The following is a 14951-nucleotide window of genomic DNA, read 5'->3' on the forward strand; positions in this document are numbered from 1 at the left end:
GACTTTTTGTCAGAGAAACTCACTGCAATGATTCCTCCTCCCCCTCCAGTTTCCTGCTTTTCTTCTAATTTCAAGTGCATTGACTTTTTTAAGCAAAAACTTTTCAACTTTATATAATCAAAATTATTCATTTGTCCTCCTGTGAACCTCTCTTTCTCTTATTTGATTATGAACTCTTGATATAACTATAGATCTTACATTTCTTCCATTCTCAACTAATTTGCTTATGATATCCCTCTCTATATCAAGACCATGTACCCATTCAATGTCTTTTTTTCTGAGATAGGGCTATTTAAGTCCTCTATTTCCTGTTCTGTTAATCTGAGCATTTTATGTTGTTTTTGTAAATATTCAATTTCATTTAGATTTTCAACTTTATTGATATGAAATTTGGTAAAATGGTTCCTAATTCTTTTTTTTCTTCTTTATTTGTTGTGTATTCAGTTTTGTCAGTTTTGATACTGGCAATTTGGGTTTCTTTTTTCTTTTTTCATTTAAATTAGCTAGTGGTTTATAAATTTTGTTGATTGTTTTTAAAAAATCTTAATTTTATTTGTTAATTCAATGGTCTTTTTCTTTTAACTTTGTTAATTACTTCTTTAATTTTCAGTATTTCTATTTTAGTATATATATGTGTCTATTCATCTATCTATCTATAAATTGGGAGGTTTTAATTAACTGATTTTTGAGATTTTTAGTTGCATACCCTATTTGTTGATCTATTCTCTTTTCTTTTATTAAAGATAATTCTAAAGATAAAATTTTTACCCTAGGTACTGTTTTGGCTACAATCCCAAAATTTTGCACTGCTGTCTCTTTATTGTCATTACCTTTAATTAAGTTATCGATTATTTCTATGATTTGTTCTGTGACCTATCCATTTTTTAGAATTGAATTATTTAGTCTCTAATGAATTTTGATATTTGTTTCAAAGTCCCTTAACTGAATATAATTTTTAATACGTTGGGTTCCATAAAAGATATATTTAGTTATATTCATATATTTATGTGTGTGTATGTGTATATATATATATATATATATATATATATATATATATATATATATATATATATATATATATATTCAGAATTTGTTTGAAAGGTTTTTGTGCCATAACATGTGATCAATTTTTGTGAATGTGCCCTGCACAAAGGAGAAATAGGTTTGCTCCTTTCTCTTTCTATTCAGTGATGTTCAGAGGTCTACCTTATCTAGCTTTTCTAAAACTCTATTCAAGTCCTTCGTTTCTTTTTTGTTTATTTTTGGTTTCTCTAAGTTTGAGAGGGATCCCTCTCAATTGAGCTCCCTCACTATCCTTGTTCTATTGAGTATTTCTCTCTGTAACTCATTAAACTCATTAAAGCTCTTATGCCATTTGTTGCATATATTTTTAGTATTGATATCAATTGTCTATGGTTCTTAAAGTAAAATATAATTTTCCTGTTTTTTAACTAGGTCTATTTTTGCTGTTACTTTCTGTGAGATCCTGCGTTTTTTTACTTCGGTTGAACCATAATAGAATATGCTCCAGTGCCTACTGTTTTAATTTTGTGTGCATCTTTTTGTTTCAAGTTTCTTGTAAACAACATATTATTGAATTCTTATTTCTAATCCATTCAGCTACCCTCTTCTGTTTTGTGGATGAATTGATCACATTCATATTCACAATTATGGTTGTTAATTGTGTATTTCCATCTATTTTATTTTCTCTTACTTTTCCTTCTCTTTGTTTCTGCCCTCCCCACTTAAGAGTTTGTTTTAAAATTAATCTCTCCTGCTTCCCTCCCCCGTATTACTATTTTTCCCTTATCTTTTTTCACTCCTGTTGAGTAAAATGTACATCTATGCTTATGTGAATATGCTTCCTTCTTTTGCTTAATTTCAGAAAAGAATGAGCTTTAAGTATCACCTGCTCCTTGCCCTATCCCTTCCTCCTTGTTTGCATAGACTTCTTGTACTCCCCAATTATGCAAGATAATTTCCTCCATCCTTCTTCTCTCTTCTCTCTACAATGTATTCCTCTTCCCTTCCCTTTCCATTCTTCTTTCAAGATCGTCAGAACATAACAGAACCATTTCCAGGCTCTGTGTCTAAGTAGACTTTTTCTATAGCCTCCAATGATGATAAGTTTCCAAGGGCACATACCTATATGAATGAAATGGAAATAAAAACACTTGATGCATGTTAGTCACTCTTGATTTCTCACTCAGGTTTACCTTTTTTTTTTTTTTTTACTTCTCTTGAATCTTGTGTTTGTATTTCAAGGTTTCTACACTGCTTTCTTCTCATTAGAAATGTTTAGAAGTCCTCTATTTCATTAAAGATCCATTTTTTCCACATATTCAATTGTTATGGATAAGTTATTGTTAGTTGTAAGCCTATATCCTTTTCCTTCTAGAATATCATTTTCCAAGTTCTACAGAGTTTTTTAGGATCACTACTAATCTTGTGTGATCCTGACTTTGACTCCTCAGCATTTGAATTCTTTCTGACTGCTTATTTCTCCTCAGTGTTTTCCAGGTCAGTTCCTTTTGCTTGGATACATTTTACATTTCCCTCCCTTTTTTTCAGTCTTTTGACATTGTTTCAATATTTCTTGATGATTCATAGAATCATTGGCTTCCATGTCATCTATTCTAATTTTCAGGGAGTTCCTCCCTTGAGTAAGGTTTTGTACTTCTTGTTCCAAGTTAATAATACTTTTTCCCATAAATTTTCCATTAATCTCATCTATTTTCCTTCAAGCATTGTAATTTAATTTATGAAAATAATTTTTAGCTCTTTTAAAAAAGTCTTGCTTCATCTTTTTCAGAGAATCTGATTGTATTTGTGACCAAGCTGTATTTTCCTTTGAGGCTTTGCTTATAGATGTTTTGGATTCATTCTCTTCTGGGTTTGTGCCTTAAACATCCCTGTTACTATAATAGTCCTTTATGGTGTGCTTCTTCTTTACTTGCTCATTCTTCTAGCCTACTTTCTCATTTCAGACTTTATGTTGTCGTGCTCTGTACATTTCTGAAGGGAGCAACTGAATTGAGCTATTGTCCTTTCAGGTCCTTCAACTGCTTTCTTGGGGGTATTGAGTATTGTGTTATTCCAGGATCTAAGAAACAACTGAGGCTGGGGACCTGTTGATTTCAGTGTTTCCAAAGGGCAAAGTTTGCTCATTGCCCTTTTGGTCTGAACTCTGCAAGTTCCTGACCTGAATTCTGTTCTAAGCAATGCTCCTGTGGATTTGTTCCTAGTTGGAGATACCAGTAGATTGCTGCTGAAATCTTCACAGGCTCCCTTTTGGGCTGGAAATTCCTGCCTAGTTATTGCATTGGTTTCAGGCTGGGTTGGAGAAATATAGTTGAGTCCCTGCTCTGATCCTGGGGTGAGAGCCAGTTACTGCTTGCCTCTGAACTTTTTCCTAGTTCAGCCTTGGGCCTGTAACCACTATTCACCTTTGAATACTGCCCCCAAGTTCAAGTCTCCTCCTCAGTTTGTCCTGGATCTATCACTTGGAATTGGATAGCAAGAGACAGAGATGCCATTTCACACCTATTTCTGCATCCTGGATAAGTTCAGAGCTCCCTTGTGACCTGCTCTTGCCCTTGAGCATAGTGCCAGTCTTCTTTTAGTTTGTGTGCTGCTGAATGCTCTACTAGTGCACTCCAGGTCCTATTTCCATGCCCAGTGTTCACAGACATCTCTTTCTTTTTCTTTTTGCTAACCTGGGCTGGAAGAATGATTCACTGTGGCTTCTTTCTTGAATTTCCTAATTAGGACTTTGACGCAGTTTTCAGATCTTTGTGGAGGGATTGTGCTGAAGAAGCTAGACTACAATTCTTGTTACTCTGCCATTTTGTCCCTACCCCCAAGTACTATACTTTAAAGGAACATAGTACTTTAAAGGTTCTTTTGATTAGGACTTATCACCTCCCTAGAAGTCTAGCTTTTCTCTTTCCCTCAATATTTGTTTAACAAGAGATCATTAAGTACATTTTCCCCCCCAGAACACTGTGATAAGTGGGGAAAGAGACAAAATTTACATAAAAAAACATTCTGGTTTCATGAAACTTGCAATCCAGTAGAGAAGTAAGATAAATCAATCTGCTTATGAGTATATTATACAGAGATACTCACCAGTACTTCTCCCAAGATTGATATTTACATGTATACACATCTTACATGGGAAGAACATACTTTACATTTGAATATATTTTATATACAGAAAAGCATGCTGGACTTCTTTAGGTGTAGAGGAATCTTTATCCCTTTTCCCTACACACCTAGTTTTATAGAAATATGTCAATAGCTACATAATTTTTGTAGCCAAGATTTATGATAAGTAAGGTTGAATACATTTTGGGGATCTTTTCACTTTCTTAGCTTATAATCTCTACCCAGAAAAGCTAGGAAAATGTACATATGCTACTATTCAATATATTGTATTTGACAGATGCCCTACAAGCACACATTTCACAGTATTAAAGAAGAAATGGCTTATTAAACAATAAAGGGAAACAGAAAAGGATCCTGAATAGAGGTGGAGGAAAACACAGAAATCTTACCTAAACCAGGAAAAATAGAAACACAGAAAGAAAATTATAGACCAATGTCACTAATGAATATTTATGCAAAAATCCTAAGTAAAATACTAGATAGGAGGTTACAACAATATATCACAAAGGTTATACATTATGACCAAGTGTGATTTATGCCAAGAATGCGGGGCTGGTTCAATATAAGGAAAACTATTAACATAATTAATTATGTCAATAACAAAAATAACAAAACTCACATAATTATATCAATGGATGAAGAAAAAGCTTTTGACAAAATACAACACTCATTCTTATTAATACACTCAAAAGCATAAGTATAAATAGATTTTTCCTAAAAATAATAAGAAGCATCTACCTAAAATCATCAGCAAGCAATATGCGTGAGTGTTAAGGCAGAAGCTTTCAAAATAAAATCAGGAGTGAAATAAGGATGTCCATTATCACTTTCCTGATGTCATGGTCCTCTTTGAGAATGAAGGACTAAGAAGAATAACATTTTCTCCTGTATATTGAGTACCTAACCTAGTCCACTGATTCACTATTCTGTTTCTTACCCAGTACCAAATAGTTTTGATGATTTCTTCTTTATAGTACAAGTTTGTATCTGGTTTGACCAGGTCACCTTCCTCTGCACTTTTTTCTGTTAATTCCCTTGATATTCTTGACCTTTTGTTCTTCCACATGAATTTTGTTATTTTTTTCTAGCTCTGTACAATAATTTTGGCAGTTACTAATTTAGAGAGAATTGTCTTTTTTATTATATTAGCTTGACCTACCCAGGAGCAATTGATTCTTTCCCAATTGTTTAGATCTGACTTTATTTGTGTGAAAAGTGTTTTGTATTTATCTTCATATAGCTCCTGGATTTTTCTTGGCAGGTGAACTCCTAAATATTTTATATTGTCAATTGTTATTTTAAATGGAATTTCTCTTACTGTCTCTTGCTTCTGGGCTTTTTTGGTCATATATAGAAATAGTGATGATTTATGTAGATTTATTTTGTATTCTTCACCTATCCTGCAGCTAAAATGTTAATTATTTCAAGTAGTTATTTAGTTGATTCTGTAGGATTCTCTAAGCATGCCTTCATATGCAATTCTAATTCCTTTGATGTCCAGCCTAATTGCCATGGGCTGCCGGGTCCTTTTTACCTATCTCCAGGTCTTTGGTGGCCAACTGGATAAACATATTGAGAGAAGAGATCTCCAGAGTCAAACAGAGGTTGTAGGCTTTATTCTGGATCTTAGCTACATATCAGCATGCAGGGCGAGTTCTTCCCGAGGAGAAAGGAACCACACTCCTCTCTCTTTCAGTATGCAGGGCTAGTGCTCCCCACAGGAGCCCCCTGTGGGAGCCCTCTTCTCCTCCTGAGGAACAAGGAAAAGAGAGGAACTCTCAGGCTTTCCTGTCCCCATTTAAGCTCTCCCCCAGCTAGTTTGCTCGTGGACACCATGCATGCTCTCAGCCCCTTAGCCAATTAACAACAGGTGTGCTCAGACCACGGACCAATCTCAAGGGTGGGATGCTCTCCCCAGCAAGTTTCCACTGAGAAGAGGTGGAAAAATGAGATAGCTCGTGTCTCACTCCTCAATTCCCAGCTGTTCCCTGGGGGACCTCATGAGAGTTTGGTGGTTTAGAAGCCCTCACCTTTGCCTGACCTGAGACCTTTCACGTGAGAACTGAGCCTACACCCCAACACTGATTTATTTTTCTTCTCTTATTCCTAAAGCTCACATTTCTAGTACAATATTGAATAATAGTGGTGATAATAGGCATCCTCTTTTTGCCCCTGATCTTATTGGGAAAGCTTCTGGCTTATCCCCATTTCAGATAATGCTTGCTGATGGTTTTAGATAAATGCTACTTATCATGTTATTTAAGTTAGGTCATCTTCCTGATGTCATGGTCCCCAAGGAGAATGAAGGACAAACCACAACCTTTGAATAGTCTGAGCCACCCTAACAGGGACCCAGCTGGCCAGTTCCAGTTGGACAGCTCAGCTTGTCTTCTTTTCTTCTCTCCTTTCCTCTCCTATTTTCTCCTTTCCTCTTTTCTGCTCTTCTCTGCTTTGCTCTCCTCCCTTATCCTCCAGTGTCCTTTCCTCCATTCTCCTCACTTTCCACTGTTCTGCCCAAAGGAGGGTAAATTTTGATGGCTGAAATCTGTCTAGTTATTTTGAGGTTAACTGGATAGATTTCTTTCTTAAAAATCATACCTTGAACCCAATTCATTCAGGCTCTCATTGATTGAACAACAATAGGTCCCTATCGAAGCATCACTTAATAGTTATTTTTTTGAGTCTTCTTGATTTGGAGTGAATGTAAATAGTAATTGTTTCTCTTTCAGTCAGCAACCTTGAACATGTTTGATTTTTTTTTTAAAGGGGCCATCTCTTGACTCACTTCTTAAACAGCCCTAATCACTGAATGGGTTTTGCCTTATTCAAAATGAGAACTTGAAAAGACCTTAGCTTAAAAAGACCAAGATCTCCCACTGCATCCTTGGCTATTTCCAGTCATCCTGATCTGTATCTGGCTATTAGACTCAGATGGCTCTGGAAGAGAAAGTGAGACTGATGACTTTGCATAGCCCTCCCTAACTCAAATCCAATTCAATTTCAAGTCAGGTCATCATCTTGCTGATGTCATGGTCTTCTTCTAGAATGAAGGACAAACCACAAAATTTTAGCAAAGTAGCAGTATAGAAAATAAACCTACATAAATCATCAGCATTTCTATATATCACTAACAAAATCCTACAATAAAAGAAAGTAAGAGATAGCTCATTTGAAACAACTACAAACAATACAAAATACTTGCCAAGACAAACCCAGGAACTATGTGAACATAGTAGCAGAACATTTTTTATGCAAATAAAGTCACATTTAAGTGACTGGAGAAGTATTATTAATTGTTCATGGGTGGGATAAGCCAATATAATACCAAATGACAATTTTACCCAAGTTAATCTACTTATTCCAAATCATCCCAATTAAATTACCAAAAAATAGGTTGAAAAATAATTACCAAAAAAATAGGTAGTAGGTAAATTACCAAAAAATAGGTAGAAAAATAATAAAATTCATTTGGAAAAACAAAAGGTCATGAATATAAAAGAAATTAATCAAAAAAATGTAAGGAAAGGAGGTCTAACAGTGACAGATCTTAAATTGTATTATAAGATGTAATTATTAAAGCTATCTGGTACTGGCTAAAAAATAGAATGGTGGATCAGTGGAATGGAGTAGATATATAATACACAGTAGTAAATGACAATAGTAGTCTTATTTTGATAAATGTAAAAATTTAAGCTTTCAGGATAAGAATTCAATGGTAAAAATTGTTAGGAAAATTGGAAAACAGTCTGGCAGTAATTAGGCATAAACTAATATCTTACACCATTTACCAAGATAAGGTCAAAATGGACACATGACCTAATTATAAAAGGAGATTTCGTAAGTAAATTAGAGGAACATGGAACATATAAGTTATTAGATTTATATGAATGTTATTATATATGCAATAATATATAATATATTATAGAAAAATAATTTTTGAGTAAACAAGAGATAGAGAGATGTAAAATGCATAATTTTGATTATATTAAGTTAAAAAGGTCTTGTACAAAAAAAACTCATGTAGACAAGATTAGAAGGAAATCAGAAAATTGAGGGAAGGAATTTATAGACAATTTTTCAGATAAAGGCCCCACATTAAATTTATAAGAATAGTGGTCATTCTCCCAATTGATCAAAGGTCAAACAATATGAATAAACTGTTTTTGGAGGAAGAAATCAAAACTATATATAGTCTTATGAAAAATTACTCTAAATCATTTTTAATTACAGAAACGTAAATGAAAAAAACTTTGAGATCTCATCTCACCCCTGATGTTGGAGGGGATGAGAAAAAAATTGATACTAATACACTGTTGGTAGAACAACCAATGGAGCAACAATAAGGAGTGGTTGGTGATGTAGTCATTTTTTTGGAGAGCAATCTGGAATTATGCCCAAAATGTTATAAAGCTTTGTATATCATCTGACCCAGCAATACCACTATTAAGTCTGTTTCTCAAGGCCATCGGAGAAAAAGGAAAAGAATCAGTATATATTTTTTTTAACTTTTAATATTTATTTTCACAAAATTTTGGGTTACAAATTTTCTCCCCTTTTATCCCCTCCTCCCCCCCCAAACCCAAGCATTCTAATTGCCCCTGTGACCAATCTGTTCTCCCCTCTATCCTCCCTCCCTGCCCTTGTCTCTGTCTTCTCTTTTGTCCTGTAGGGCCAGATAGCTTTCTTGACCCCTTCACCTGTATTTCTTATTTCCCAGTGGTAAGAACGTTACATTTGATCCTAACACTTTGAGTTCCAACATCTTTAGCTCCCTCCCTCTCCACCCCTTCCCCTTGGAAGACAAGCAATTCAATATAGGCCAAATCTGTGTAGTTTTGCAAATGATTTCCATACTAGTTGTATTGTATAGGACTAACTATATTTCCCTCCATCCTATCCTGTCCCCCATTACTTCTATTCTCTTATGATCCTTTCCCTCCCCATGAGTGTCGACCTCGGATTGCATTCTCCTCCCCATGCCCTCCCCTCCATCCTCCCCCCCACCCTGCTTGTGCCCCTGTCCCCCACTCTCCCGTATTATGAGATAGGTTTTCCTATCAAAATGAGTGTGCATAAGAATCAGTATATTTTTAAAAATCATAGCAGTTCTATCTGTGGTAGCAAGGAACGATTGAGGGGATGCCCATCGAATGAGGAATAGTTGAATAAGTTGTGGTACGTAATTGTGATGGAATGCTATTGTGCTGTAAGAAATAAGGAGCAGGCTGATTTTAGGAAAACATGGAAAGACTGGCATGAAATAATGAAGAATGAAATGAGAGCCAAGAGAACCTTGTATTCAGTAACAGCAATATTGTTTAAAGAATAAATATGGATGACTAAGCTATTTTGAGGTTTATGAATATTCAGATCAATTACAAAGGACTTATGAAGGAAGATTCTATTGATCTTTAGAAAAAGAATTGATATATGGAACTATATATTGCACATTTTTCGCGCGTGTGTGTGTGTGTGTGTGTGTGTGTGTGTGACCTTTTCTAGTGTGGCATTGGGAGAGAGGGAATGAAACAACTTGGAACCTCAAATATAATATAAAAATTAAATTTTAAAAAGAGAATTAACAGCTTAGAAAAAAGATATAAAACTTTACTGAAGAAAATGGTTTTTTGAAAATTGTTGTTGTTCAGTCATTTCAGTCATATCCTACTCTTCATGCATCCCTTTGGGGTTTCCTTGGCAAAGACACTGGAATGCTTTGCCATTTCCTTCTCTAGCTCATTTTATAGATGAGGAAACTGAGGCAAACAGGGTTGAATGACTTACCCAGGGCCATAGAGCTATTAAGTGTCTAAGGCTAGATTTGAACTCAAGCAGGTCTTCCTACCTCCAAACTTGGTATTCTATTCACTGCACCACCTAGCTGCAATCTTGAAAACTGGAATTGATGAAATAGAGGCTAATTACTTTATGAAACATGGAGAAATAATAAAATAAAGTTAAAAGATTGACAAAATAGAAGAAAATATAAAATATCTGATAAGATAGCTAATCTTGAAAAGAGATTTAAAAAACATAATTTCAGTATCTTTGGACTACCTAAAATCATGAACAGAAAGATAGTGCCTAGGCATCATATATTTCAAGAAAACATAAAGAAACACTGCCCAGATATCTTAAAACCCAAGGGCAAAGTAGAAATTGCCATCTGAAAGAAAGCCTCAAATGAAAAGTCCCTTGAATATTATAGCCAAAATCCAGAACTCTCAGGTCAAGGATAAAATATTGCAAGCAGCCGGAAAGAAATAATTCAAATAGGATGAAGTCACAGACAATATCACACAAGATGTAGTAGCCACTGCTATTAAGCAAGGGCAGACTTAGAATATGATATTCCAGAGCTAGTATTACAACCAAAAATAACCTACCCAGAAAAACTGAATATAATCTTACGGCGGGGGGGAAATGAACACAATGAAATAGAGTACTTTCAAGCATTCCTGATGAAAAGCAAGAGCCTCAATAGAAAATCTGACATTCAAACAGAAGACACAAGACATGCATAAGAAAGTAAACATGAATGAGAAATGATAAGGGACTAAAAAGGTCAAATTGTTTATATTATTATGTAGGGAGATGATACATCTAGGTATGCTGGGTGGTGTAGTGGATGAAGTGTTGGGTCTGGGGTCTGGAAAACCTGAGTTCAAATGGCCTCAGATACTTACTAGCTGTGTGACCCTAGCCAAGACATTTAACCCTGTTTGCCTCAGTTTACTCATCTGGAAAATGAACTGGAGAAGAAAATACCCAAACTACTCCACTATCTTTGCCAAGAAAACTCCAAAAAGGGGTTCATGAAGATATGGACTTGACTGAAAACAACTAAACAATAAAAATGACACATGTAACTCAAGGAAATTTATCATCACCAGGGATGGAATCTAATTAGAAAGAGAGCCTGAATGTGATTCTATTATTTGAATGTTCTCAAAAGAGGAAATTATTTCCCCAAAATAAGGCATGCAAGAAAGAGTTTATAAAATAAAGGGGGCAGAGATAGAGAGTAGGCAATACTTGAATCTCACTCCCAAGGAGGGAAAGATATACATGCACATATTGGTGGGTTCAGAAATTCATTTTATCCAACAGAGATGTGTGAGGAAAAGAGGTTAGGAGAAAAGAAATGAGAAGTGAGAAACAGAGTACATTAAAGGAGGCAGTGGTCAGAAGCAAAAACACTTGTGAGGCAGAAAAAAGAGAGGGATAAATATAAGCCAGTGAAAGTGAGTGAAATACACAGTAACTCATTATAACCATTCAGGTTGTGAGAGATGATCTCAGAGGGTCTCTCAGGAGTGGTGTCCTCAAAGAGTTAGTTCTTTCTTGTCCTGTTGAAACATTTGCAGTAGGTTGACCTTGTAAAGAAATATTTTCAACATAATCTGTATTTTCCCAGACTTCCCCCACCTTGTTTTTAGGCATGTTGCAGGAAGGAATAACACCTCCCCTCCTTCTTTCTTTTTTTTCTAAAACTGTTTACTCTTGCAAAAACTCTTGAAACTGTCTTTGTTCTCTTTTGCTGGGGTAGATTGCTGCCAATAGATTGTACCCTCAGGCTTGCACCAATGAGCCCTGAGGAAGGGGACTAGAGAGGAGGGGATTGTGGGTAGGATCTATATAGTCTGCTGAGCTGAACACACCTCCGCTCTCTTCCGTTGACCCCATCTTTGGGGTACTCTGAGGGAGCCCTTTCTCGAGAAAGTCAATAAATGAACTATTCTTTCTGCTAATATCTCAGAGTCTCTGATTCACTGGTAAGGGTCTGTGTGGGGTGGTAAGGGTCTCTGTACCCCACACAAGGTAAATGGAATGAATTCACCCACAAAACAAGATGAGAGCAAAATGGATTAGAAATCATGTAAAAATCTTGTTTACAAGAGACACATTTTTTTTTTTCGGTTTATCTGCAGCACTTTTATTTTTCCTTACACAATGACATGTTGGGCATTACAATTCTCAACTCAGGATGACTTACAAATTTTGATATTCTACTGTCGTGTGAGAACATTAAAGCAACATACAAAAATGTTACATAAATTAACTAGATGCACAAATTTACAGGTTGTAAATACAAACTTTGTTGCAACTCAAGGTTGAGTAACTTAGCCCCATGACATTGTGGGAAAGCAGTGGGTTAAGGAAAAAAAATGGTTCCTAAGGCTTAGATTCAATATGTATTCCTGCTAGGATGGTGACAGGATGCAACACATTTAATAAACTCTTGCCAGCCTTAGGAGAGACATTCTGCAAGTCAGCTCTTTTAGATGCTGGAAATGTGACCTTTAGATACCCTGTACAGATCTGATGCTTTATAGAACTAAACTGTACAGCTTTTGAGTGTCAACCAGCAGATGCTATATTGCCATATTATCGGGTCAATTCTCTACTGAAGTTAACTCTTAGCCTTATCTGTCAAAATGAAGTGACCTGTATCAGGGTTTAGATCAAAGATATGTACAAGGTGTGCTAAAATGTACACCAAGGGAACAACTGTTATCTTGAATAAGAGGTCAAATCAGTAATGGTTCGACAATCTAAAAAGTGCTGATATTTGTCTAATATCAGATACAAACTTTCCCAAGGACAAGTTTCTTTTCAAAGAAGGCTTATTCCAGTTTCATGAGGCTAACATGAGGTGTATATTTGCCAGGACAAATTTTTACTTTGTGAATACTCATGCAGCAAATGCTACGCATCTGTTAGCAGTCCATTTAGAAGCATTTGTGATGGACAATGGATGGGCCAGTTTCATCATATTCCTTTTGCTGATCCACATCTGCTGAAAGATGGAGAGAGATGCCAGAATACAGCCTTCAATCCAGATCAAATACTTACTTTCAGGGGGAGCAATGATCTTAATTTTCATTGTGCTAGGTGCTAGGGCTGTGATTTCTTTCTGTATTCTGTCAGCAATACCAGAGTACATGGTACTACCACCAGACAATACCGTGTTGGCATATAGATCCTTTTTTATCCTTTTGGATATCAACATTCATGATAGAATTGAAAGTGGTCTCATGAATACCACAGGATTCCATACCCAGGAAGGATGTCTAGAAGAGGGCCTCAGGACACCTGTACCTCTCATTGCCAATGGTGATCAACTGGCCATCAGGAAGCTCATAGTTCTTCTCCAAAGAAGAGGAGGAAGCAGCAGTAGTCATCTCCTGCTTGAAGTCTAGGGCAATGTAGCATATCTTCTCCTTGATGTAATGAACAATTTCCCTTTCAGCTGAGGTAGTGAAATTGTACCCTCTTTTTGTCAGTATCTTCATGAGGTAATCTGTCAGGTCACAGCCAGCCAAATCTAGATGAAGGATAGCATGGGAAAGGGCATAATCCTTGTAGATGGGCACAGTGTGGGTGACACCATCACCAGAGTCCATAACAATACCAGTGGTACAACCAGAGGCATACAAAGACAACACAACCTGAATAGCAATATACATGGCTGGAGTGTTGAAGGTCTCAAACCTGTCATCTTCTCTCTGTTGGCCTTAGGGTTTAAAGGAGCTTCTGTAAGTAGAACAGGGTGTTCCTCAGGAGCTACATGAAGCTTGTTGTAGAAGGTATGATACCAAATTTTCTCCAAGTCATCCCAGTTGGTAACAATGTCATGTTCAGTGGAGTATTTCAGAGTCAGAATACCTCTCTTGCTCTGGGCCTCATCACCAACATAACTGTCCTTCTACCCCATTCCCACTGTGACACCTTGGTGTCTTGGGTGTTCAACGATGGAGGGGAACACAGCCCAAGGAGCATCATCCCCAGCAAAGCCAGCTTTGCACATGACGGAGCCATTGTCAATGGCAAGAGCAGCAATTTCTTCTTCCATTTTTGTTTAATCTGAGACTGTGCACCATCCTAGTCTGAGAATTTAGAGCCAAGGGAAGGGAAGAGGCAAATCCAGGGGGTACATACAAAGTAGCCTACAAGTGCTGCCAGCTACCATTGAGTGAGCTATAAGAGACACATTTGAAATAGAAAGTTAACAGATATAGTTAAAACAAGAAGCTGGAGCACAATCTATTATGCTTTAGTTGAAGTAAAAAAAAGTCAGGAGTGGCAATCACGATCTCAGACAAGCAAAAGCAAAAATATTTCTAATTAAAAGAGATAAAGAGAAAAATTATATTTTACTGAAGGATACAACAGACAATGAATTAATACCAATACTGAACATATACGAGCTGCATCCCACGCAGCAGAGTTTGAACAGGGGTCACCTGTAAGGGGACAGGAGCCCCTGTGGGAATAGCAGAGAGCACACAGACACCAAACTGTTCAAAGCCTAGCCTGGGAAGCTTCAGGAAACAGTAACTGCCCCGGCTGCTTCAGGAAGCAACTTTTACTTCGAAATTTATGTCATGGTTACTTTCCAAGATAAGGGGAGACTAACACACATATCCTGAGAGAGCACACAGAATACAATACAATGTATAACTTTTATGATTCTTACAATATTTAACTTTTACAACCCATTGTCCTGTCTTCATGATATAGAATTCCATACAATTTACTTAGGGAATTTCCTGCCCAGCTGGGTTCCCAAAGGGGCATACTTGACCTCACAGTCATGTCCCTGCTGTTGTGGGAAACATATACCTCATATACAACTTTTGCTGTTTATGAGCCTTGTAGCTGCAGTAGGATGGAGTCCCACATATACACACCATACATCATAACATTTAAATTCTTAAAATAAAAGTTAAGTGAGTTTAAGAGGAAAGAAACTATTCATGTAACCATAAAATAAACAAAAA

The 14951-nt window shown here is 36.3% G+C and overlaps 1 pseudogene; it reads right to left on the reverse strand.

Annotated features, from left to right (window-relative positions):
• Positions 1–12348: 12348 nt before the first annotated feature.
• On the reverse strand, positions 12349–14023 carry LOC140531363 (actin, cytoplasmic 2-like; annotated as a pseudogene).
• Between the last annotated feature and the right edge of the window lie 928 nt (positions 14024–14951).

This window comes from Notamacropus eugenii, chromosome 3 (genome assembly GCF_028372415.1).
Source record: "Notamacropus eugenii isolate mMacEug1 chromosome 3, mMacEug1.pri_v2, whole genome shotgun sequence".
Taxonomy (NCBI): Eukaryota; Metazoa; Chordata; class Mammalia; order Diprotodontia; family Macropodidae; genus Notamacropus; species Notamacropus eugenii.